The sequence below is a fragment of the Ictidomys tridecemlineatus genome, chromosome 3 (genome assembly GCF_052094955.1).
Source record: "Ictidomys tridecemlineatus isolate mIctTri1 chromosome 3, mIctTri1.hap1, whole genome shotgun sequence".
Classification (NCBI taxonomy): Eukaryota; Metazoa; Chordata; class Mammalia; order Rodentia; family Sciuridae; genus Ictidomys; species Ictidomys tridecemlineatus.
In genome coordinates, this window is record NC_135479.1 from 83743186 (window position 1) to 83770416 (window position 27231).

At 37.8% G+C, this 27231-nt stretch overlaps 1 protein-coding gene across 5 annotated transcripts in view; it reads left to right on the forward strand.

Moving 5' to 3' along the window:
* The first annotated feature begins 2328 nt into the window (after positions 1–2328).
* The window catches only part of Nck1 (NCK adaptor protein 1), a 72204-nt gene continuing 47301 nt past the window's right edge, over positions 2329–27231 (forward strand). The window contains exons 1-2 of one of the 5 annotated variants that reach the window (XM_078043370.1): positions 2341–2488; positions 3097–3261. The gene's annotated coding sequence lies outside the window, so the exon portion shown is untranslated. Of the gene's footprint in view, positions 2489–2547; positions 2818–3096; positions 3262–27231 lie in introns of those variants that run through there. The other 4 variants (XM_078043369.1, XM_078043373.1, XM_078043368.1 and 1 more) reach the window with 4 other exon arrangements.

A 27231-nucleotide genomic window follows, 5' to 3' on the forward strand; every position in this document is an offset into this window, starting at 1 on the left:
GAGACTCCACCCCATACACAGCCCCAAACATCTTTTATTGCTTAAATAGATGGCATATAATAGCCAACAGATCTGGATCAAAATCTTGTAAAGGGTCTACTTAGATCATTGGCTCCTTCAAAATACAGATTCTCTTCCAAAATAAAACCTAAATTTATGATTTACACATTTTTTTTTCTGGGTTAATTAGTGTGAAGTCAAGTATTGTATTTTATTTCTTGTTTTTTTTTTTTTTTGTATTTAAACCTTCTGCTTCCATCACTTGCTGAATCTGGGACTAGAATTGAAATTGACTCATGTTCTGCTAAGTTCACTATTTTGGAGAACTAGTTTTAACTTCTGGACAATGGTTTCTTCAAAATTGATAATAGTATCTCAACCCATAAACTTCAAAAGTGTATCAAGAAAACCATGTGTTAATTTGGGCTGCCATAACAAAATATCACAGGCTGGATGGCTTGAATGATAGGAATTTTATTCTCTCACAGTTAAGGAGGCTTGAAAGTCCAAGATCATGGTTGATTTTGGGTGAGGGCTTTCTTTCAGGCTTCAGAAGACTGTTTTCTCTCTGTGTTCTCACATGGTGGAGAACATGTCTGGTTCTTTTTTTTTTTTTTAAAGACGGAAGTCTCTAATCCTATATGATTAGGTTCTCATCCTTATGACCTTATTTAACCTTACTTTGTTTTTTTTTTTTTGTACTAGAGATGGAACCCAGAGGCGCTTAATCACTGAGCCACATCACTGTACCCCTGGCTTCCCCTCCTTTTTTTTTGTACCTTTTTTTTTTTGTTCCTGACATTGTTCCAGGGATTGAACTCAAGAGCATTTGGCTACTGAGCCACATCTTCAGCCCTATTTTGTATTTTTATTTAGAGACAGGTCTCTTGAATTGCTTAGGGCCTGGCAAAGTTGCTGAGGCTGGCTTTGAACTCCCTATCCTCCTGCTTCAGCCTACTGAGCCGCTGAAATTACAGGCCAATGCCACTATGCCACGCCCTAACCTTACATATCTTCTAAAGGTCTATCGCCAAATATAGTTTATCTCCAAATATAGTCATATTGGGGGTTAGGGCTTCAGCATATGAATTTTGCAGGGATATAATTCAGTCCATGGTAGGTATGATAACCCTCAACTTTAAACCCTTAAATCCAAAATTCACAGGCATTATTCAATTTGGATACTAATGATGGAATGTAGACAGACAGTAGTTGCTTTCCATTTTTATAGTCTACTTGTCTCAGCAAATTTGAGACTAGGTAGGGGCCATAGTTAATCTGTGCTTTTCCTTGTGATCCTACATAAGGCAAGTTAACCACATATATCCATTAGCACTCAAGTGAATAGTTTTGAACACAGAAAACTGTGAACTTTTGAGACTTACAGTCAGGTCCAAGATCAAAAAGAAAAGAAAATATATTAATGCCTTCAACAAAAATATTGACCACGTGTCATGAATTGAGCACTGGGGAGAAGTGGACTGACATTGTTCCTGACTTAATGGAGTTTACAATCTAGGAAGGGCTACAGTTCAGATGGGGCAATACCTGTTCCTAGAAAGGTTCTTAACCCTGCAGGCTTCCCCGAACAGCGACACCTAAACTAAATCACAAAGATCTATTTAGGAAGGAATGAGGCAGGTTTTTTTTTTTTTTTTTTTGGTGGTAGAGGTGATGGGACTGTAGTAGTGGAGTGTGCGTGTGTCCATGGGGGGCGGGGGCAATTTACTGATGCCCCAGCAGGTGGCTGGAGCCAGGCTGTTAAGAATGGGCAGATCTAGATCCGAGGGTAACAGTCCTTTTAACCGGGCTGTTAAGCTGAGAGTGGAAAACACGCACAAGGGCGCTTTGAGAACCCTTAGACTCAGTTTATTTTAGTTGTGGCTCAAATTAAGCATAAGTCTTACAAAAAATGTTTTCCATTTCCAGGAGTTTGTTTTTCTTTGTCGCTCCCTCCCGCTACGAATCTTCAGCTGGGAGGATCCTGTTCAGGTGCACAAATCAGGAGGTAACCAAAGCAGTTAGGGCTGAACTCCGGACCCGACGCAGTCGGGTTTTGCTGTGGAGTTTCTGCAGCAGCGCTAAGCAGGAGCATTAAGGTCAGAGCCAGTGGGGTCGGGGAGGCAAACCGCTAGACAACACCAGGCCCAGGGCTCCTCAATCTCTGTCTTTACCATAGCGCAGCCTCAGCTCCCTCAACCTCCAGCACAGCACTTGATTGACAGGTAGGCTCGCCCAATCCCGGAGCGGCGCAGACCGCTGTCGCGTCGGGGACGGGGAAAGGGTGTACTGAGCGTATCAGATTGGGCCGGGAAATGGTTTCCTGCCGGCGCGGCCCCGCCCTCTCGCCGCGCGGCCCGCCCCTCTCCAGAGAGCTACGCGGCGGCGGAGCGCAGGCCTCGTGCCGTAACGGCCATCCCGGCGGCCGCGGCGGTGTCCCTGTGCCCTCCTCAAGTGACTGGAGCCGGCTGGGCTCGGCAGAGGGAAGGTGAGAGGGCCTTGCCGGCGAGCACACATAGTCTCTTCCGTCCCCCGTTGGTCCACACAGCCTGTTCTCGCTGCGTCGCTTCCTCTTCCCCGGCAGAGTTAGCCCCGGGGGCGCCGTCTGCCGGCGCGGAGCGGAGCCGGAGGGGGCGGGGAGGTCGCTCGGCGGAGGCTGGGCGTCTGCGCCGCGGTTCGGGGCGACCCCGCGGCCTCCCTCCTGCTCCCGGAACGCCGCCCCTGCGAGGCTGGAAGGTCGAGCGCGCGGTGCGCTGCCTCGGTGTTCCTCCTGAAAAAGTCTGGCTGCCAGCTGTGGCGTAACCCGAGGCCGGGAAGGTAGGGACGCGGTGGGGAAGGAAGGGCGCTCTCACCTCCAGCCCGGAGCCGGGGAGCCAGCGGTGCCCCGTGCGCGGTGGACGTCCGCGGGGCGCGCCCGCCGCCCCTCCCCCTCGCGCCCCCGGCCGTTATCCCGGTTCTGGTGGAAATCTGGGTGTTAACTTTCACGGGGAGGACCTCCTTTAGCTTTGTACGCGAGTTGCTTGGGCTTTGAGCTTTTGACATGAGTTGTGGCATGTCCGGTTTAAAAAAAAAACAAAACATTTTTTTTTTCGATAGGTTGGTTTTGTGCTCTCTTATATGTGTTTTCATACAAGTTAATTCGCCGTTTGGAGCTGTGGAGGCTGGATTTTGTTTAAAACTGAGAACCATAAGGTAGGCGCTCCGTTAATGTCGAACTCGTGAACTGAAATCATCTGAAAATAATTCTACCCATTACATTAGGTAAGAATCCTTAAGAGTTAGGAAAGAATGAGGTGAGGTTCAGAGAACTAACCTCATGATGGGAGGGGAGCAATGAAGCCCAATGTCTGGCTAAAAAGAGGGAGTGTTGCAAGAGGTCTTTATTTTTTTTTTTAAATGTTACTTTGATAGCTTTATGACAAACCAACCATAACGATTTCTTAAACACCTGGAAATCATAGTATCTAAAGTCTCAGCTTTCAGTGAGGTCACAAAGTAAGTGGGGAAATAACCCAAGAAGAAAGTTTTTTGGTAATTGTTAGTAATGCTCAGTTCACATCCTGATAGTAACTCAACAATGCATTCGTTGATTAATACTACATTCATTTCATTTATGGTGAAATTGATTTTCTTTGGGAAAGTTGGGATCTGGAGAATTTGGCTTAGTATCAATAAACATAGTTTGCTGAGTATTAAAGTCTATTCTGCCTGTATTCTCATATTAAATTTTAAAATATTTGCTTTATTTTTCTAAGTATTTTCAGGTTCCTGTAAATAAAACTGGAAATATACTGTCATGTTTTGATACTTTATGCTGCTGTTTTTCTTTTCTTTCTTTCTTTTTTTAAATACATTTGAGAGCTTTTTTATTTTTGTTTTTAATTGTCAATGGACCTTATTTATTTATATGTGGTGCTGAGAATTGAACTCAGTGCCTCACACATGTTGGGCAAGTGCTCTGCCACTGAGCCACAACCTCAGCCCTGAGAGCTTTCTTTCCAAAGTTTAGGAAGATTTGATGTGATTATTTTTGTAAACACATCTCTTGTGAGAAAAACTTAATAAATTTAGTTACCTTGATAATATGGAATCATGCCAAAGTGTTCTTCAGCAAAATTAGAAAATTAAATTATTATTTAGTTGATAAGTAAAATTGAAGAGAATTCTTGAAATAATTGAACATTGAAAAATCTTTTCTTAAGTACTTCATGCTGTTTTAGGAAGACAACTGACAGGCTGAATATGGCATTTAAAGATAAATTAAGGCAGCAATTGGTTCTGAAAGATCCTTACTTTAACCTATATCAAAGTTGACTTAGTTACAGTTTATCTCCAAATACTGACTTAGACCTTTTTTCCCTCAAAACATTCCGTTTGCTGATTGTTTTAGTGACATTGTATAACAGTATGCTTTTAGTTATCCAGATAGACCTTTTTTCCCTTCAAAACATTCCATATGCTGATTGTTTTAGTGACATTGTATAACAGTATGCTTTTAGTTATCCAGACACACACCTTAGTTTCATGTCTAGCCACATAACTTAATATTCACTTTGCTTTTTCTTCTTCATTTTCTTTATAATATATGTTTGGGTGGGATATGTAGGTTAATGGTAGAACACCTAGATAGCAAGTACAAGACTCAGTCCCCAGCACTGCAAATTTTAAAAAGAAAGATATACTTTTCTTCAACAAAATTTTTGCCCTATTTTAATTTTTGTCTCTGAATTGCGCACCAACTTTAACTGGATTTTCTGTCTGGCTTTTCTCAACTATGTCATGACTGCTGCTAGATCTTAAAAAACAATGCTTTGAACACATCCCTCACTGTGAGAAATCGGTGATATCTTTCTATTATCTACATAGCACAGTTCAGAATTCATAGCCTTCTAACAATCTGTTCAAGACCTACTTTTCTAACGCCAGTACTATTTCTCTGTAGGAACTGTCCATTCTAACTAAAGTAATCATTCTGATTTTCTCTTTGTATTTCTGCTATCTTTTGAAACTTTGAATATTGATGCATAGGCTGCCTATTCTTTAAAAAGAAAAATTTCCTGTTAAATTACCCAGGTTGCAAATGAAATAAAATTTTGTTGAAGTTACATTTTTGATATTTCAGTATAGCCTTCCAAGTGTTTCCTGTGATGTTGCTTTTCTTTGAACTCATAATCCTTTTTTTAATCATGATTTTATGTCTACTTGTATGATAGCATTATAGAACATTATTGCAGGAATGTTAGAAACCAACTTTTTGTTTTATAGATAGGGAAATTGAAATCCATATAAAATAACTGCACTAAAATTCATACATCTTGCTATGAGTGTAAACTTAATCTCTTTATTCAAGTTTGGTGTATTTATAAAACTATACTACTACTCATCTTTTGTAATGTTTTGTATTGTTTACTTCACATTATTTTGTGTTTTAGGGCAGGGGAACCTTCATGATTTGCATTGTGAATTCATTATAAATTATTACAACCAATGTTTTCAAATCTCATACAACTTTTTCTTTATTATTTATATATGTGTATGTATACATATATATTTTTAGGGGGTTACTAGAGATTGTACCTGGTGGTCTTTACCGCTGAGCTACATCCCCATCCCTTTTTATTTTTAAGACAAGGTCTCAATAAGTTACTTAGGGCTTTGCATTCCTGAGGCTAGCCTTGAACTTGTGATCCTCCTGTCAGCCTCCTGAGTCACTCACTGGGATTACTGGTGAGGGCCAATGCACTTGGCTATATGTGTATTACAGTCTTTTTCTATGCTTGCTATCTGTGTTAACAGCAATAGAGCATCAGCAAAAATAATACCGTCATCTCTGTAGTTGAGTCCTGTGATCCACTAAAAAGGGGATGAAATCTTTTTTGTGTGTGTGTGGTGCTGGGGATTGAACCCAGTGCTTTGTGCATGCGATCAAGGCAAGTGCTCTACCAACTGAGCTATGCCTCAGCCCTGAAATTTGGTTTTTTTATTTGAATTTCTTGGTAAAGAGAATGAGTTGGGGTCCTCAAAGGTAGTACAGAAGGACTGGAATATTGCAGGTTTGGAGAAAACCTGGAGGGTTTATCACACAATTAAAAATGATCTAGGTAGATCCAGGTAGAGCTAGGTAGTACTAGCATTAGAAAAGCACTTTTCACATTTTGCTACTTTTTGTCATCTAGTTCATCTGTCAGGGACCATAAGTACATCTGTTTGTTGAGCAAAACATTCTAAAAGTCATGTTCCATTTTGGGGAGTTAGCTTTTATGTATTTTTTTCCTCATATTTCCCCCTCTCTTAACTTTAAAGTTTCTGTTAATAGAGACAATGAGAGTTGTCTTGGTATTTTTCTTACATCTAAGTAACAAGAGTTGAATGGTGTAAAACCGCATAGAAAATTTCTGGGCAAAATCTCTTAGGAGTGAATGTTTCCTCTTTTGGTCTGAAACAAGTTGTTTTTCACTTAGTTTTTGGTTGTTAATAATGATTAAAAATTTTTTTTTTTTTAGTTGTCAGTGGACCTTTATTTAATTAATTAATTTATTTATATGTGATACTGAGGAATTGAACCCAGGGCCTCACACATGTCAGGCAAGTGCTCTACCACTGAGCCATAATTGTAACCCCTAATGATTTGTTTTTGTTTAAATAAATTACCACCTAAAATAAACAGTTGAAATACCAATTCTCTTGTTCATTTTTTCTAAGTTATACTTAACGGATTGGCAAACTAGATTTGAGTATGGTATGAAGGATTTCTGCTTTTGTTTAGAAAGACCAATTGAGTAAAGCAAACAGAGTATATGGAAATTTTTCAAAGAACTGTGCTTTTCAAGAACATTTTTGAAAAAAGAGTCAGCCTTTTCTTCCTGAGATTTCAGCAAACATTCCCCAAATCAATATGCTCTGCACTTTTTAAGTATTTCAACTGTAATGCAAAGACATTAGTTTACGAGGATATTGGAAAATATTCCTTGAAAATGGTTGATCAGCTTGATGTAGTGGCACAAGCCTGTGATCCTAGTGACATGGGCTACCAAGATGGGAAGATAGAAAATTCCAGGCCAGCCTGCGCAATGTAGTGAGACATAGTTCAAAATAAAAAATTTTAAAAAGGACTGGGGGTGTAGCTCAATCCTGTGAGGAGAAAACATTAAAAAATAATAATAATAAGGCTTGATCACTTCCAGGTACTACTATTTTTTTTTGGCTGTGCTTGGTATCAAACTCAGGGTCTTTTGTATGCTAGACAAGTTCTCTGTCATAGAATTACATCCCAGTTCTGTTATTGAATAAGGGAAAAAATTGGAAACATTTAGAATATTTCTTGTACAACCCACCCCCATCCCAATAACTTGACTTGCAGCCCTATAAATAAATTACAATATATTCATCCAACAGAATACTATCATCAGTGAAAAAGAACTGCACCCAACATCATGGCTGAAGGTCATAAACTCCATGTTGAGCTTTCTAGTCAGTTACTTTTGCTTTCTGTGTTTGTTTTCATTTCCTTTCCATGTCCTTAGGGAAAGCCCTATAAGTCCTCTCATGATACAGCTTTTGCTGATTTCTAGATTGTTTCTCTAGCCATTCTCCCTTTTCTTTTAGGGCCTTAACTAGCCAAGCTCTTTTTTGCCTTGGAGCCAGTGAACATACTTTTCCCTTTGGCCAGACGGTTCTCTTTGGTTAATTGGTATTAAGTTTGGTTGCTAGAAACAGGAAGATGCCAAATAACAATTTTGCTTTTATGCCAGAAAAATCCAGGGTTGGCATGACATTAATTTATTGAATTTTATTTCCACGTGCGCATATGTGGGTGTGTGTATGCATGTGTGTATGTATGTTTTGCTATTTTAACTAGTTCTGAAATAAAGATCTTTGGTATAAGGCTTTAAACATTTTTCCTTTTTTAAAAATATATTCCTATTGTATTCAATTGAAAAATTTAATTTTTTATTACATGTAAACTTATTTAAATGTATATCTCAATGAATTTTCCTATTTGTAGACAATCATATAACCCATGGTCCAAGTCAAGACATAGAGTGTATCTGGTCTCTACGTCCTACCCTCTCCTAATCAGTATTCCTTATCTTCCCCTCAGAGATAATCACTCTTCTGACTTTTATCACTATAAATTATTTTTGCTTGAACTTAATATAAGTAGAACCATACACACACACTCTTGTGGTTGGCTGTTTTTGCTCAACATGGTGTTTATGACCTTCAGCCATGATGTTGGGTGCAACAGTAGTTCTTTTTCACTGATGATAGTATTTTGTTGGATAAATATACTGTAATTAAAAAATGTATACCAGTGATGGATATTTGGTTTGTTTCAGGTTTTTAGCTATTGTGAATAATGCTGATACGAGTGTTCGTTTACAAGTTTTTTAGTGGACATACTTCTTTCCATCCTCCTGTTCTCAGGGCTTCCTGCGTAATCCGCAAGCAAGCCCTCTACCACTGAGGCTTTATTTCTTTTGGGTATGTATACTTGGGAATAGAATTGAGCTCTTCTTATGTCCTTATCCAACAGTTTTTGAACCTACTTGAACCGCCCTTTATGGTTGATACATTGGAGCTTTCTGGAATTTTTCCAATTACCATAAAATTTATTCTTGTCTTTTTTTGTTTAGCTCTCCATTGGTAGAATATATCAAGCAGTAGCAGTAAATTCTTGTGAAAGAGTCAGATCTTATATCACTGAAATCTTTGTTGTTTTTGTATTTCTACTTGATTTGGTTGGATAACAAATTCTGGGTTGAAAATAATTTTCCTTGAGAATTCTGAAGGCATTACTTCATTCTTTTCTAACTCATCATCCATTTGGGAATTCTGAAGACATTCTGATTCTTGATCATAAATTTCTTTTTCCTTTCTGGAATTTTGTATTTCTCGTATTCTGAAATTTCATGAGGTTGTGACTTGGTATACACCTATTTTTTAAGTTTCTTCTAATTAGTTATACAGGACAGTAGAATGCATTTTGACTCATTATACACAAATAGAGTATAACTGGTATACATCTATATTTAATGTGTTTTTTTGGATGTTTGTTGTCTCTTCTAAATCTGTGAAATTATGTTCTTTTAGTTCTGGCAAATTTTTTTTTGAATTATTTCATTGACATTTATTTTCTCAAGTTTTGGAGGCTAGAAGTCCAAGGTGTAATCAGGATTAGTTTCTGTTGAAGTCTCTCTGGTTTTTCTGTGGGGAGAAATCTGGTTTAAGGTTCTTCTCCTTGAGCTCATTTAGTATTAGTTATTCTCCTCAAAAGCTCTGTCTCCCCATACAGTCACAGTGGGGGTTAAAGTTGCAACATAAGAATTTGGGGGAAGACAGGATTGTAACAGTGATTCTGCTTTTGTTTCTTTTTCTGAAATTTGTCATTTATTTGCATGTCTTAGACGAGTTTTCTAATTTTCTTTTTTCTTCTCTTTTTTATCTCCCAGTTTTGGCTGTTTGAAAGATGGCCTTTATTTTCTAAATGTTCTGTTGAATTTTTTATTTTTGCTGTCAAGATTTTGATTTCCCAATATCTCTCCTTTTTTTTTTTTTTTTTTGTTCTCTGAAGAATTCCTTTCAGTATAACATACTGTGCTTTTTCATGGATGCAGTATCTTCTCTGATTTCAGAGGCTATGAGTGACTATTTATTTTTGGTGTTACTGGAGATAGAGCCCAGGGGCTCTATACCACTGAGCTACATCTTTAGCCCTTTTTTATTTTTATTTTCATTCTTCTTTAAATGTTAAATTACCCAGGCTGGGCTCAAACTTTGCATCCTGCTGCCTCACCCTCCCAAATCACTGGGATTACAACACACCCAGCCATTTTTATTTTTTATTTTGAGACAGGGTTTCACTAAGTTGCCCACACTGGCCTCAAACTTGAGATCTTTCTGCCTCAGCCTCCTGAGTTGCTGGGATTATAGGCCTGAGCTACTACACATGACTTAAACAGCTTATTAAAGAAAATAAACAAACACCCCCCCCCCAAAAAAAATTTTTTTTTACCTCCTTGCAGACTGTTCCTTGTAAAATTTTTTTTCGTTCATTTCCTTTTGTCTTTCTTACGTCTAAGGCTTTAGATGTGAATAACTCTTGGGTGATTAGTAACTAAAAAGCCTACTAATTGGAATTTACTGACTTTGAACTTCATGGCATGATATTCTAAAATGAGCAGTTTTTTGGAGAAAAAAGCCTGTTGTCTGAGAGGTATTTCCTTTTGGGCCATGCACATGTAGGAAAACTTAAATTTACCTTAGGACTGAAGATTGACTCTCGGGTGGGGGTGTGTGTGTGTGTGTGTGGGGGGGGGTTTGGTGTATTTGGTATGTTTGGAGTTAGGGAGTGTATTTCTCTTTTCCCCATATTTGATAAGGTACACAGACATCAAATGTATCTGATGACCTCCTCTTCTGGGATTCTTTTTTTTCCCCCTTGGAGCCAGGTACCTGGGATTAAACTCAGGGGCACTCAATCACTGAGCCATATCCTTAGCCCTTTTTTGTATTTTTATTTAAAGATAGGGTCTCCCTATTACTTAGTGTCTTGCTGTTGCTGAGGCTGGCTTTGAACTCGCTGTTTTGCCTCAGCCTCCCAAATTGCTGGGATTACAGGCATGTGCCACTGTGCCAGGTTTACTTCTGGGATTCTTAAACAAGAAATGGAAACACTTTTCAGAGAATAAACCAACAGACTTCTTAGTGAGGGTAAGGTAGATAACAGTTAGGTAGATTTGAGAAACTTAAGTATTCAACTGCTTCTCAGACTGCTTTTACCCAGTTTTCAAATATTTGGCTCCCTCTTCCATTTTTAGCTGGTGAGGTGGTACACACCTGTAATCCTAGCAGTTTAGGAGGCTGAGGCAGGAGGATCTCGAGTTCAAAACCAGTTTCAGCATAAGCTAGGTGCTAAGATAACTCAGTGAGACCCTGTCTCTAAATAAATACAAAAACGGGCTGGGGTTATTAATCTGTTCATACACTTCAGGGGGGTACCCCGTTTGTTGGTTGGCAAAGCGTCCCTGTCCTAGCAACATGTCCTTGTCCCAAGCAGGGCGCCCATTAGTGTGGTTGTTTGCAGCTTGCTCTACTGCCCCTTCCAACGTGAAAGCTCTCCAGTCCACATATTTTACCAGGAGAGACACAAGCCCGAACAAGGCTAGCCCAATCAGAAGGAGTCATACAATATCTAGATAGACCTTCGACTTGGGTGAGAGTAAATGCGGCGTCCATGCCATAGGTGCTTACCGACTCTGCTAGGGTTTTAATGATTTTAAAATCTAATGGTTCATGGTACCTTCCTCTGTTGTTATCCTGGAAAACTGGATATGCAAGACCCATATCGGTGTTCACAGTCCTCCATGTTTGGGCATGAAAAGACCTTCCTGAGTTACCTCCACCATAGGGTGGCGGATCTGGAGGCTCAATTTTAAAAGGCTCAGGATCAGTTCTTTTTCCGTCTATGCCCAGGTGACCTATCCTCCGAACAAGCTCTTCTTCTTCTTCACCTTCATCGTCCTCCTCCTCTAGGTCACTCTCACTTTGGGGTGTCCTTAACTTACTGAGGTCTGGATACAACCTTTTTCTATCTTTTGGTCTGGTCTCCTCTAAGTTCTGAATACTCCCTGTCTTATGTGAAGCCTGAATACTCCCTGTCTTATATGAAGCTTCACTTTCTGCCCTTTCTGATTTTTCCTCATGTACTTGTTCTAGGATTTCCTGTCCTTTGGTGAGTGCCTCCTGACATCTACTGTCTGTGAGACAGCCACGAACTAATTTTCAGAGGGGGATTACACCGCCCTCTAAGGTTCCTTGTTCAGAAGCAAAATCAAAATCTTTCCCTAATTTATCCCAGCTGGGTATAGTAAGACTGCCTGAAAACGCAAACCATGGCGCGGCAGTGTCTGCAGCCTGCAAAAACTTTTGCAGAGTACTGTGCTTCACCTTTAATCCTTTTGTGCGTAACAGGCCATCCAAAGCTAGAAGAAGGGGACTTGAAGAAGCGACACTCATAATGCAGTGGAGGAAACACAAAAAGGAAAGCGAAAGCAATAAGCGCGTACAAAATGCAATGTAACGCTCTCTTTTAATCTACAGAGAAGCTGCCCCGCTATAATGCGGATCCCACTCACCTGGGACTTACTGGTGCACCACCCTGACTGCTGAAAGTTCTGGTTCCCGGGTTTCAGCACCACTTGTCGTGACCCCTCGCCAGCAAGGAAGACACAACTCAGGAATCTTCTCTCAGCAGTTTATTCAGGCCTTTACTCAAGCATATCTTCAAGCATTCTTTTTCCACTCGCGCCTCCCACACTTAATAAAGCACACCAAGCCCCAATGCAAAGCCGCCATGTGGACCTTTCTCATAGGGTGTTATACAACGACCCGCCAACTCTCCCTAATAAGAAGTTGTTTGTCGCAGTCCCCGGCGGAAACCGGCGCCATCTTGTAATGGCGACCACCGTCCGCTGAAATGGCTCACCACAGTTGTGGCTCAGTGGTCGAGTGCCCCTGAATTAAATCCCTGGTACCAACCCCCCATGGTGGTGGGGAGAGAGTACTGTGTTCTGCCAGTTCCTGAATCTTTTGAGAATTTTAGGGCATAGATTGGGTTTTCCATTCTTAGTTTAGGTTTCACCTTTCTGAAATTTTCTAAATAATTTAGTTACCAATTGCCCACCTGTCATTTAGCTTCTGAAACTTTGTTGCTTAAAAAAAAATGTTTTAAAGGATTGTTAAAGAAGAATATGTGACAGACTGTGTTGGCACCACAGAAAGTTTAAAATATGTACTATCTGATTGTTTATATAAAAAAGTTTTGCCCACTTTGTGCTTGTTAGACAGTTTCTGTTTTCAAATAAAGCTGTTTCTAGACTGCTACTTTTCTTCCTACAAAGAAACTGAAGTTTATAAACTTAGAGTTTCCTGAAGCTATTTAATTTAGTCTAGGGTATGTCACGAAAATTATGAGTAAGAATTGGTGGGATATTACTACATCATCAAAGAGATGGGATACTTATTTAATGAAAAATTTATTTAAATTTTTTTCTTATTTTGCTGTGTGTGGTTGTGCATTCCTGTAATCCTGGCTACTCAAACTGAGGCAGGAGGATTGCCTGCTTGAGGCCAGCCAAGGCAATTTAGTGAGACACTGCCTCAAAATTAAAATAAAAAAGAAATGTGTAGGGTTGGGATATATATAATTTTTTTAAAAAATATTTATTTCTTAGTTGTGGTTGGACATAATACTTTCATTTTATTTATTTTATATGTGGTGCTGAGGATTGAACTCAGGGCTTCGCACATTTTAGATGAGCACTTTAGTGCTGAGGGACAACCCTGGTCCTCTTAAGAATATATATATATTTTTTTTAAATTTTTTTAATATTTACTTTTTAGTTTTCAGCGGACACAACATCTTTGTTTGTATGTGGTGCTGAGGATCGAACCCAGGGCTGCACGCATGCCAGGCGAGCGCGCTTCCACTTGAGCCACATCCCCAGCCCTTAAGAATATATTTTTAATTTTAATCAACACATAGTAATTGCATATATTTATGGAGTACAGTGTGGCATTTGAATACTTATGTACAATGCTTAATGATCAAATCAGAGTAATTGGCATATTATCACCTCAACTATATATCATTTCTTTTGTGTTGGAGCAATGGTCCCTCATAGTTACTTTGAAGTATTCAATTAATTATCAAACATAGCTATCCTACTGAGCTGTAGAAGTCATTTCTCCTATCCAACTGTACCTCTGTACCTATTAACCACCCTCTCTCTCCCTCCTACTCCCACCCAATACTCTTCTATGACTTTGGTAACCACTATTCTAAGATTATATACTTCTCTGAGATGAACATTTTTAGATTCCACATATAAGTGAAAACGTGATATTTGTCTTTCTGTGCTGACTTATTTCGTTTAACATAATGTCTTCCAGTTCCATCTATGTTGCTGCAAATGACAGAATTTCATTTTTCTTATCTGGCTGAATAAAATTCCATTATGTGTACATACCATACTTTATTTTATCCTTTCATCTGTCAGTGAACATCTAGGTTGAATCCATGTCTTCGCTCTTGTGTGTGTTGCTGTAGTAAACATGTGAGTACAGATGTCTCTTCAACATACTGATTTCAATTGCTTTGGATATATACCCAATAGTGGGGTTGCTGGATCACGTGATAGTTCTATTTCTAGTGTTAATGGAGAAAACTCCATATTGTTTTCCACAGTGGCTGAACTTATTTTTCATTCCTGCCAACAATGTATGAGACCCCTTTCTCTGTATCCTCATCAGCATTTAATATTATTTTAAAAACTCATTTATTTATATGGTAGGTGTTAAGGACTGAAGCCAGGGCCTTGCATGCTAAGCAAGCACTCTACTAGTGAGCTGCATCCCTAACCCTTTTAATTTTGAGACAGTCTTGCTAAGTTGCCCAGGTTGGCCATGAATTTGCTATCCTTCTGCCTCAGCCTCCCAAGTGGCTGTCTTACAGGTATGTACCACCACATCTGGCTTTTAAAAATCTTGTTACTAGTCACTCTAACTGGGATAAGATATCCTGAGGTTTTGATTTGCACTTCCCTGGTGATTAGTGATGTTGCGTGTTTTTTCATATATTTGTTGAGTATTTATAAATCTTCTTTTGAGAAATATGTATTTAGGTGTTTAGTTCATTCACCCATTGTTAAAGGCCCTCTTTTTTGCTTGTGTTCCTTATACATTATGTAAATTAATGTCAGACAAATAGTCTGCTAATATTTCTCCCATTCTGTAGCTTTTCATTTCACTTGTTTTCCTTTACTGTACAGAAGGTTTTTTGTTTTTGTTTTAGTTTTTTTTTTTTTTTAAACACAGTACTGACTGAGGATTGAACCCAGGGGCTGTCTGCCACTGAACTACATTTCTAGACCTTTTTATTTTTGAGACAGGGGCTTGCTAAGTTGCCCAGGCTGCCCTCAAATTTGTGATCCTCCTGTCTCAGCCTCCTAAGTCGCTGGGGTTATAGGTGTGCACCACTGAATCTAGCATAGAAGCTTTTTAGTTTGATGTAGACTGTGTATCAGGTTTTGCTTTTGTTACCTGTGCTTTTGGCTAACACAGTCTTTGCTTAGATTGATGTCTAGAAGGATTCCCCTATATTTTCTAGTAGTTCATAAGTTCTGGCTTATATTTATTTAAGTCTTTTGATTCATTTTGAGTTAATTATTGTATATGGTAAGAGGGATCTAATTTCTTTCTTCTGAATATGGATATTTGATTTCCCAGAACTATTAAAACATTTTTTTTTTTTTGGCACTGCTGATTGAACTTAGGGTCTTGCATATGCTAGGCAAGTGATCTACTACTTACATTTCCACCCCCAAACCATTTCATCAGAGATTTTGGACTATAATTTCCTCTTCTGTGTGTGTGTCCATGACTGGTTTTGATATAGGGTAATGCTGGCAATTAATAAGTTTGGAAAGTTTCCCACCCTTTCAATACTTTAGACTAGTTTGAGAAAAATTGGCATAGTTCTCTAAAAGTAGTGGCACCATCTGGTCTTGAGTTTTTCTTTTTTGGGAGAGTTTTATTGTTAGTCTGTTCAGATTATCCATGTGCTAATGGTTCAACTTTGGTAGGTTATGTGTCCAGAAATTTATTCCATTTTTTTCTAGGTTTTATAGTATTATTTCTGTAGTATCAGTTTTAATGTCTGGTTTTTCATCTCTGATTTTATTCATTTGGGTCTACCTTCTCCTGTTTCCCCTTGTTTAATACAACTAAAGGTTTTTTTTTTATAAATAATCAATTTCATTGATTAAAATTTGTTTTTAGACTTTAATTCTACTTATATCTTTGCTTACTAATTTTCTTCTAGTTTTGGGTTTGATTTGTTCTTTTCTAGTTCCTTGTATTGTATTATTAAGTTATTTGAATGTTAATGTGGTGGGGTTTTTTGGCACTGGGGATTGAACCCAGGGGTACTCTACCGTTGACCTTCAGCCAAAGCTCCCCCTCCATTTTTTTTTTTCATTTCAAGACAGGGTAATCTTACTAAGTTGCCCAGCCTGGCCCTGAACTTGTGATCCTCCTTCCTTAACTTCCCAGGTACCTGAGATTACAGATGTGCACCTCAACACCTGACTTGAAATCTACTTTTTGATATAGGTACTTATTACTATAAATTTCTCTTAGTACTGTTCTTTTTCTGAATCCCATAGGTTTTGGCGTGTTGTACTTTTCTTTTTCATTTGTTTAAAGAAACTTTTAAATTTCCCTTTTGATTTCCTGATAACCCATTGCTTATTCAAGAGGATGTTGTCTAACATTCATGTATTTGTACAACTTCTAAAGTGGATTTCTGCTTTTATACCTTTGTGGTTACAGAAGATACCAGCTATAGTTTCTTTTTTTTTTTTTTAAATTTGCTAGAACTTATTTAATGGCATAACATATGGCGTATCCTGGAGAATGTCATATGTGCTGATGAAAAGAATGTGTATTGCACAGTTGTGTATTATTAGGTAGTGACCTGACTGTGACAGGAGAATTCCCTGAATATTAAATTATCACAAATTAAAGAGAGCCCAGATTTGAGCATATCAGAATGTTCTAATGAAGTGTCTTGTTTTTGTTGTGCTGGGGATCACACCAAGGGCCTCTCACATGCTAGTCAAACACTTTACCCTTAAGCCACATTCATAGCTCCTCTGTAAAGTTTTATGACAATGAAATTAATAGAATACATAAGAAATTTGCAGTTGATAGTTAAATTGATGATGTCTTTTATTTGCTTAATTTTTAATATTGGTTTTAGTGCTTCATTTGGGAATTCTTTCTCATGCACTCCCTTAGGTGATATTGTTCATTCTAATGATTTTTAAAATAGTATTGATGAGTAACCAATTATCAGATTTATGTCTCTAGGTATCTGTGCACTGAGTTCAGAGTCATATATCAGTTATCTTACTTCTGTTTAAAAACCACTTTATAACTGAGATTTTGTTTTTGTTATGGTGCTGGGAATGAATCAGAGTCTCTTCCATGCTAGGCAAGTGCTCTGCCCGGGTTCGATCCTTAGCACCACATAGAAACAAAGATGTTGTGTCTGCCAAAAACTAAAAAATAAGTATTAAAAAAAAAAAAAACACTATCCAAATACAACTGTCTGAATTTTTATTTCTGTAAAATTGGTGGTGCGATTTTTAGCCTTAGATAGAAAGATAATACAGTGGAGGATAACAGTGTAGCAGGCGCTATACAAGTATTTTATATACTATTTTGTTTTATTCCTATAGCAGCCTTTTAGGTAGGTATTATAGAAGTAGTACAGAAAGGTTAAATCATTGCTCAATGTCACACAGATAATAAATGGCAGAGCAAGAGTTCAAATTGTAATGTTTCTGTTCTCTTATACTTTTATTCATCCCTGTGCTTCATTTTATGACTTCATTTAGTAATTAGTCTTGTTGGCTTAAAAAAGATTTATTAAGATATAAATGACATAGGATATAATTCATTCATTTAAAGTATACATTTCATTGGCTTTTAGTGTATTTATAGAGTTGTTTAATCATCACCACAATTTTAGAACATTTTTATTATCCCCAAAGGAAACCCTTTGCTTGTTAGTTGTATGTACCAGTCATATGCAACCACTAATCTACTTTCTCTCTTTATAGATTTGCTCATTCTAGACAATTCATATAAATGAAGTCATATAGTATTTGGTGCTTGGTGACTGACTTTTTTTCACTTAGCCTAATGTTTTTAAGGTTTATCCATGTTATAGGATTTATCAATTCTTTACTCTTTTTTATTGCTAAATAATAATCCATCTTATGAATATACCATGTTTTATTTAACATTTATCAGACAATGGGCATTTCAGTTGTTTTCCCTTTTGCATTTGGCTATAATGAATACTACTATGAACATGTTCGTGTTTTTTTTATTATTATTTTTAAATTTTTATTCTGCCATATTTTTATGGCAAAATATACATAACATAAATTTTACCTTTTAACCATTTTTAGGCATATTCACATTGTATAAACATCACTACCTCTATTTGTAGTACTCAAATTTTTGCAAACAAAAGTCTATACACACAAACACTAGTTTCTGTCTCCCATCCCCCAGCCTCTGGCAACCACCATGCTACTTTCCATCTTTGACTTTGACCACTCCAGAAACTGCATATAAATGGACTCCTATAGTATTTGACTTTTTATGAGTACTTGTTTCACTTAATGTAGCATCTTTAAGGTTTATCCATATTGTATGTAACCTGTATCAAAATTTCCTTCCTTTTTAAGGCTGACAGTTATTCCAGTGACTCCATATACACATTTTGTTTACCTGTTCAACTGTTGATGACACTTTGCTTGCTTCTACCTTTTGACTATTGTGAACAATACTGTCACAAACATCAATGTAAAAATATTTGAGTCCTCAGTTTTACTTCTTTTGAGTATATACCCAGAAGTGAAAGTGCTGAATCATTCTATTTCAGACTTTAAAAAAAATATTTATTTAATTTTTTAGGTGTAGATGGCACAACACAATGCCTTTATTTTTATGTGGTGCTGAGGATCGAACCTGGGTCCTGATTGTGGCTCTACTGCTGAGCCACAATCCCAGCCCCCTATTTCAGATTTTTAAATGAACTGCCATAGTGTTTTTCACAGGGGCTTCACCATCTCCACATCTTTACCAAAACTTATTTTTTGTTTTTTGATAATAGCCATTCCAGTAAATACAAGCTAGTAATGTCTTATTTTGTCTTTGATTTCCATTACTAATGGTTAGTGATGTTGAACATCTTTTAAATGTGCTGTGTACCTTCTTTGGAAAATGTCTGTTCAAGTCCTTTGTCCATTTTTGGGGGGTGAGCGGGATGGGGGATATTTAATCTTTCTTTATCTCTCCCTTCGCTCTCTTATAATCAGGGGTGCTTTACCACTGAGTTTTATCACCATCCCTTTGTTAAAATTTTAAAAATTTTGAGACCGGGTCTTGCCAGATTGCCTACACTGGCCTTAAAGTTGGGATCCTCTTGCCTCAGCCTTCCAAATCTCTGGGATTTCAGGTATGCACTACCATGCCTGGTGTTTTATTATTATTATTATTATTATTGTTATCATCATCATCATGATGCATGAATTTTTTGAAACATTGGAAAATTCTTGCCTAGAGACTTGATGCTTATCTGCTGACCCATAGCCAGCCAATGTTTGCAAAAAGGTTCATTTTATCTTTGTAGAGGCAAAGCTGTTTTTTAGTCTGTTTCTTTTTAAAATTATTTTTATAGTTATTCAGTCATATTAGTTGTTTTCACTGTGATGTTTCCATACATGCAAACTTTGTACTTTGATTGCATTTTCCCCACTAACTTCTTGCCCTCCTCTTTTCCTGATCCCCTTTCCCTTCTCTTAATAGTTCATTTTTATCTTCAGGTCATCTTTTTTTTTTTTTAGTTATACGAGAGAAAACATGATACTTATTTTTCTGCATCTGGCTATTTTCACTTAACATGGTACTATCCAGTTCCATCCATTTCCTGTAGATGACGTGATTTCATTCTTGTTATGGCTGAATAATACTCCTCTGTGTATATCATATAATTTTTATCTGATTGATTCCATATCTTGGCTATTGTGAATAGTGCTGCAATAAACATGGGTTTCAGGTGTTGTCTTGTATGTGCTGACTTCATTTCCTTTGGTTATGTACCCAGGAATGGTATAACTGAATCCTATGGTAGATCTATTTTTAGTTTTTTGAGGAACCTCTATACCATTTAAGTGGCTGTACTTATTTACGCGTCCACCTACAGTGAGCATATAAGGATTCCTGTGCATCCTTGCCAGCATTTTTTTCTTTTCATTCATTCATTCTTTCTTATTTATTTTTTAATATGTGTGTGTTTGTAGGGGGTGGTATTAGGGATTGAATATCCAGAGCCTCCTGTATATTAGCCAAGTGCTCTGTATTGAGCTACATCCACTCGCAGCCTTTTTTATTTTTATTTTGAGACAGAGTCTTGCTAAGTTTCCCAGGCTGGTCTTGAAATTGCAATCTTGCTGCCTCAGGCTCCCAAGTAGCTGGGTTTATAAGCATGTGCTACCATGCTGGCTGTTTTGTGTTTTGAATAGACATTCCGACTGTGGTGATATGGAATCTCAATGAAGTTTTGAATTGTATTTCTCTGGCTTAATATGTTATTTTTTCTTATATTTATTGGCCCTTTATACTTCTTTTGAGAAGTGTTTGTTTAGTTCATTTGCCCATCTGTTGATTGGGTTACTGCTTTGGTTCATTTTCTTGAGGTCTTTATATATTCTAGATATTAGTCCTTTCAATACCTGACAAAGATTTTCTTCTATTCTGTAGCTTGTCTCTTTACTCTGTTGATTGTTTCCTTTGCTCTGCAGAAGCTTTTTAACTTGATGTAATCTCACTTGTCAATTCTTCTATTTCCTGAGCTTTTAGGAAATTGTTGCCTCTTTTTTTTTTTAAGAGAGAGTGAGAGAGGAGAGAGAGAGAGAGAATTTTTTTTAATATTTATTTTTTTTAGTTCTTGGTGGACACAACATCTTTGTTGGTATGTGGTGCTAAGGATCGAACCTGGGCCGCACGCATGCCAGGCGAGCGCGCTACCGCTTGAGCCACATCCCCAGCCCTTGTTGCCTCTTTTTCCTCTAATAATTTCCAAGTTTTAGGTCTTGTATTAAAGTCTTTGATATGTTTTTAGTTGTTTTTGTACAGGGTGAGAGAGAGTGATCCACTTTAATGTACTATATGTGGTTATCCAGTTTTCCCACTACCATTTGTTGAAGAATGTCTCCAATGTATTTTTTTTTGCCTTTGCTCATTTTTGAGTTGGAATTTTGTTGTTGTTGTGTTATAAGTGTTCTTTATATGTTTTGAATATCAGTCCCTTACCAGATATGACTCCAAAATATTTTCCCCTTCTTCTGGGTTGCCTTTTCATTCTATTAATAGTATCCTTTGCACAAAAAAAATTTAATTTTCCTTAAATTCAGTTTACCTATTTTCTTTTTGCCTGTGCTTTTGGTCCTGGATTATCTGAGTAGACCCAATATAATCATGAGTCTTTATAACAGAGAAAATTAGGGGACTGGGGATATGGCTCAGTGTAGAGTGCTTGTCTAGTATTCATGAGGCCCTGGGTTTGATCCCCAGTTCCTCCTCCCTTAAATCCCCCCCAAAAGAGAGAGAGAGTCAGGAATGTTAATCAGAAAAAGAGATGTGGTTATGGAAGCACAGGTTTTGACGATGTGGCCAGTAGCCAAGCAATGTGAGCAGCTTCTAGGAACTGGAATAGAAGAATGGGTTCTCCCCAGGAATGCAGGCTTTGATGTAACTCTATTAAGATCTGTTTCAGACTTCTGAATTGTAAGAAAAATTTGTGTTATTTTAAGTCACTGAATTTGTGGTAATTCATTGCACAGCCATGGGAAACTAATACAGCTAGAATCAAAAGAGTGTGCAAAGATGACATACAAGAGATTTTTGATAAAATCTACCTTCTCTGCTCAGATTGGTTTGGACCCTGCATTGATTGTAATCCATTACTGTGTCTCTAATTGCAAGTTGCAGTCTCTTAGAAATTTAAGGATTAGTGGTGTAAGTCAGGGGTTATCTGAAAGGAAAAGTGACCACAACACTCGGAGCGACCAAGAGATCTTTACTGCAGCAGTGCAACAGAAGAGAAGAGAAAGAGAAAGAGAGAGAAGAAAGAGAGAACAAGAGCAAGAGCAAGAGTGACAGAGCAAGAGAGAGACAGAGCAAGAGAGAGAGGGGCCCATTAGGAGGGAGTTTTTATAGCCCAAATCTAACGGGCCCTCTGGGTCTGCAGGCTGCCTGTTGGCACAAAGGGGGTTGAATGTTCAGCTTTGACGCAAACAGGTGATAAAGGACCAGTCAGAGGGGGGTTTGAGTGCATGGGCCATCCTGCAGCTAACATTTGTTCAGCCTGCCCAGCAGATAACATAGTTCAGCCTGTTCTTCACCTGACATTGTCTACTGCAGGAATTAATATTCATTATTTCTCTTTCTCCACCTATTCTGATTTTTCTTACACTAGGCCAGCAGTTGACTTTTTTTTTTTTTTTTTTTTTTAAATTAGAGAGAGAGAATATTTATTTCTTAGTTTTCGGCGGACACAACATCCCTGTTTGTATGTGTTGCTGAGGATTGATCCTGGGCCGCTACCGCTTGAGCCACATCCCCAGCCCCCAGTTGAGCTGTCTTGATTGTTTATTACTCCTAGACTCTCCTCCTTGAGAGAGTTGAGCCCTTGGTTTCCTTGCTCTTTTTGGACCATGGTTGCTGCAATTTCCTATTTACCATAGTACTAAGTTCCAGACAAGATTGCTGCTGCTCTCATTGTGTACAGCAGCGCCTAATGATAATCAGGGTTAGTTATTACTGCTAGTATATTTATTCTTTTCTTACCTGCTAGTCCATCAGCATGAGGAGCCCAAGTGTGACCAAGTGATAGGTAGTGGTTGTACCATTATGTTCAGTGAATTCCTTTACTAGATAGCCTCCATGGCTTCCAGTAGAAGCATTCCCCTTAGGACATCTAGTAAAACAGATTTCTAAATTGTGTAAATAGGAAACTGACATTCCACAAATGAGTTACTGGAGATAGTGAAAAAAGTTGATCCAGCTTTTACTCTTGGTTTCTGGACTTGTGCATTCTAGGTATCAGGATATAACACCCCATCTGTTGGTTCAGTACAGATATCTTAAAGACCAGCAAGACAACTTTTTATTTGAATTCTTAATGCATCACTCATTTGGTTAATCTGGCAGTTTCTAGGTGTTGTAATATGTGATAGGACCTGTGGAGGACATGGTCAAATACTGGATGTTGTTTATCCTTTATCATTTAATAGATCTTTTGATTTGAGATGATGTAAAGGTAAAGCAAATGTTTTGAAGCTGTTGAGATGCTGTAAGTGCTGAGACACACTCAGGGAAGGCAACCTCTTTCTAGAGTGAGTATAAATTCCATACAATGCAAGAGTCCCAACATAATCATGCTTACTTGATCAGTTCTATATCTGACCAGTTGCTAATTGCATTCCGTTTTGATACGAATATTAGAATTTTGTTTCTTCAGATTTTTTATTATAACACTGAAAAATATAAGTTGATGTTTCTGATGACAGAATCTGATGGACAGATTTATTAAATTTTAACATAGCCAATTTATTTGATTCCATTTATATGGATTCAAGAAAAGGCAAACTAATGACAGAAAGCCCATCAGTGCTTGCCAAGAGGGAAAGAATTGACTATAAAGGGACACTAGGAAACTTTTTTGACTGTGTGGTTTATATGGTTGTTTACATTTGTCAAAAGTCATTAAACTCTATACTTAAAATGAGTGAATTGTATGTGAATTACATCTCAAAGTTGATTTTAAAGCAGAGGATTTAATTTATTTATGTATCTGTCTTTTCCTTTCTGGCTTGTACTTTTGGTGATTTAGTTTCAGAAACTTCCCTATGGGGGAGATATATATGTATATTTATAAACACATAAATATACATGTATGATATACATGTATGGTATATGTGTATATACACACACATACATACATAAACATATATATACACACACGTGTGTGTTTTTATTCTCTACTTCATTGATTTCTGCCCTTTATTTCCCTGTTGTCCTAAAGCAAAGTATAGTGAGACAGGCAGATACCAAAAAGAATATCATGAAGAATTTCTTATGCCCTGTGTTTAGAAACAGGAGGCAAGCTACATTGAGAAGTATCAACGATGATCTGGAGTCAGGAGTGAGGAGGAAGGAATGGGCCAGAACCCATTGATTTGCCTTGCCTTGCCTTGCCTTGCCTTGCCTTGCCTTGCCTTGCCTTACCTTACCTACTGGGAGTTGAACCTGAAGGCCCTCTACCACTGAGCTGCATCTCCAGCCCTTTATATTTCATATTTTTTTTTTAAAGGAGACGTTTTATTGCTTTGCAAGTGAGAAATTGATGTGACTCCATTTTTTTTAAGAGAGAGGTGAGAGACAGAATTTTTAATATTTATTTTTTAGTTTTTGGTGGACACAACATCTTTGTTTGTTTGTGGTGCTGAGGATTGAACCCGGGCCGCATGCATGCCAGGCGAGCGCGCTACAGCTTGAACCACATCCCCAGCCCTATATTTCATATTTTGATATAGGGTCTTGCTAAGTTCTGAGGTTGGCCTCAAACTTGTGATCCTTTTGCCTCAGCCTCCCAAGTAGCAGGAGTACAAGTATTCACCATCATGCCTGGTCTTCATTTGGTTTCTGTGGGAAGAAATGGGTGAGCAGGTTAGGCAAACTTGAGCAAATTTAGGATTGGATTGTTTGAATAATTTTGGTAGGTTTTAGCCTGTAGGGGTGGTTCCTAGTTGTTTGGTATCTGGCCCTGGGATGATTTATGGCAGGAGGAATATTGGCTTGATGTGCGAGTTAAAGATGATAGTTTGGGGGTCTGCTTTGGATTGGGTGATTGAATATCATAGCCAGTAACTTGCCTGTGATGTATCTATCTCTAGGAATTCATCTTATTGTTTTTTGACATACATTAGTAAGGCCATAATTTTAGCTGAACTTTACTTTTTGTTTTTTGGTACTTGGGATTGAACTAAGGGATTTATGTATACTAGACAAATGCTGTACCTTTGAGGTATATCTCCAGCTCTTCTTAAAAATTTTGAGTCGGGGGGTCTTGTAGTCCTTCTGTCATAGACAGCCTCCTGATTAGCTGAGATTATAAGCATGTGCCACCACACCTGGTTCAGTTCTTATTTTTATAATTTCTCTTAGAATTTTCTTTTTAACTTCCTGATTAGATGTCCACTTTTAAGTTTCCAAATATTTTAAAAATGTTTTATTCTTTAAACACTATACTATAATCATAGAATGTTGTTTTTTTTTTATTGCTCATGACAAATACAATGATCTTGACATATCATACATTTGAATCAAATGGGGTATGAATTCTCATTTTTCCAAGTGTACAGGTTGCAGAATCATATTGGTTATAATACATACAGCAATACTAGTGTCTATTTTATTCTGCTGCCCTTCCTATCCCCTCCTCCCCTCCCCTCCCCTCCCCTCTCCTCCCCTGTCTCTACCCAATCTAATGTGACACATTTCTCTCTTTTTTTTCTTCTTCCCCTCACATCAACATACATGTATTTTGTATAACGATGAGGGTCTCCTTCCATCTTCCATGCAATTCCCCTTCTCTCTCCAATTCCCTCCCACCTCTCTTCCCTATTTAGTGGTAATCATATTTTCTTTTCTTTTTTTTTAATTTATTTTTTAGTTTTTGGCGGACACAACATTTTTGTTTGTATGTGGTGCTGAGGATCGAACCCGGGCCACACGCATGCCAGGTGAGCGCGCTACCTCTTGAGCAACATCCCCAGCCCCAAGTAATCATCTTTTCATGCTCTTCCTCCCCACTCTATTTTGAGTCACCCCCCTTATACCAGAGAAGACATTCGGCTTTTGATTTTTAGGGATTGGCTAACTTCACTTAGCATAATCTGCTTTAATGCCATCCATTTCCCTGCAAATGCCATGATCTTGTTGTTTTTTAGTGCTGTGTAATATTCCACTGTGTATAAATTCCACATTTTTTTTTATCCATTCATCTATTGAAGGGGCATCTAGGTTGGTTCCACAGTCTAGCTGTTGTGAATTGTGCTGCTATAAACATTGATGTGGCTGTGTCCCTGTGGTATGCTGTTTTTAGGTCTTTTGGGTATAGTCGGAGAAGGGGAATAGCTGGATCAAATGGTGGTTCCATTCCCAGCTTTCCAAGGAATCTCCATACTGCTTTCCAAATTGGCTGCACCAATTTGCAGTCCCACCAGCAATGTACGAGTGTACCTTTTTTCCAGCATCCTCACCAGCACTTGTTATTGTTTGACTTCATAATGGCTGCCATTCTTACTGGAGTGAGATGGTATCTTAGAGTAGTTTTAATTTGCATTTCTCTGATTGCTAGAGTTGGTGAGCATTTTTTCATGTATTTGTTGATTGATTATGTATCCTCCTCTGAGAAGTGTCTGTTCAGGTCCTTGGCCCATTTGTTGATTGGGTTATTTTTTTGTTTAACTTTTTGAGTTCTTTATATGCTCTAGAGATTAGAGCTTTATCTGAAATGTGAGGAGTAAATGGGTTTATGTATTAAAACAGAGACTTCTCAAAAAAAGAAATACAAATGGTCAACAAATACATGAAAAAGTATCCAGTTAGCAATTAGGGAAAACTGAGATTTCATTTCCACACTGGTCAGAATAGCAGTCACCAAAATACAAGTAATAAATGCTGGAGAAGACATACAGAAAAAGAAACACTTTACCCAGCTCGTAGGATTGTAAATTGTGTATATCTTCCAGACTCAATCTGGGCAGATTATATGAATTAAGAAATTTATCAATGCGTTCACTATCTTCTATTTTATTGGAGTATAAGGTTTCAAAATAATTTCTAATTATCTTCTGTATTTCTGTAGTGTCTGTTGTGATATTGCCTTTTTCATCCCGTATGCTAGTAATTTGAGTTTTCTTCGTTAGCATGGCTAAGGGTCTGTCGATCTCAAAGAATCAACTTTTTGTCAAAATTTTCAATTATTTCTTTTATTTCTATTTCAGCACTGATTTTAATTATTTCTTGCCTTCTACTGCACTTACTACTGTTTTGCTCTTCTTTTTCTAGGGCTTTGAGATGAAGTGTGAGATCATTTATTTGTTGGTTTTTTTTTTTTTTTTTTTGAGGAATGAACTCCAAGCAATGAATTTTCCTCTTAGTACTGCTTTTCAAAGTGTCCCATAGATTCTGATGTGTTGTGTCTGTGTTTTCATTTATCTCTAAGAATTTTTTAATTTCCTCCTTGATGTCTTCTGTAACCCATTGTTCATTCAGTAACATATTGTTCATTCTCCAAGTGACATAGGAGTTTTTCTTCCTTCTTTTATCGTTGATTTCCAGTTTCATTCCATTATCCTTTCTTATCCTTTTGTATGATTGGAAAAGATGCATGATATTATCTCCACTCCTATATAATTGGTAAGAGTTGCCCTATGGCATAATATATGGTCTGTTTTTGAGAAGGATCCATGTGCTGCTGAGAAAAAAGTATATCCGCTTGATGATGGTTGGTATATTCTATAT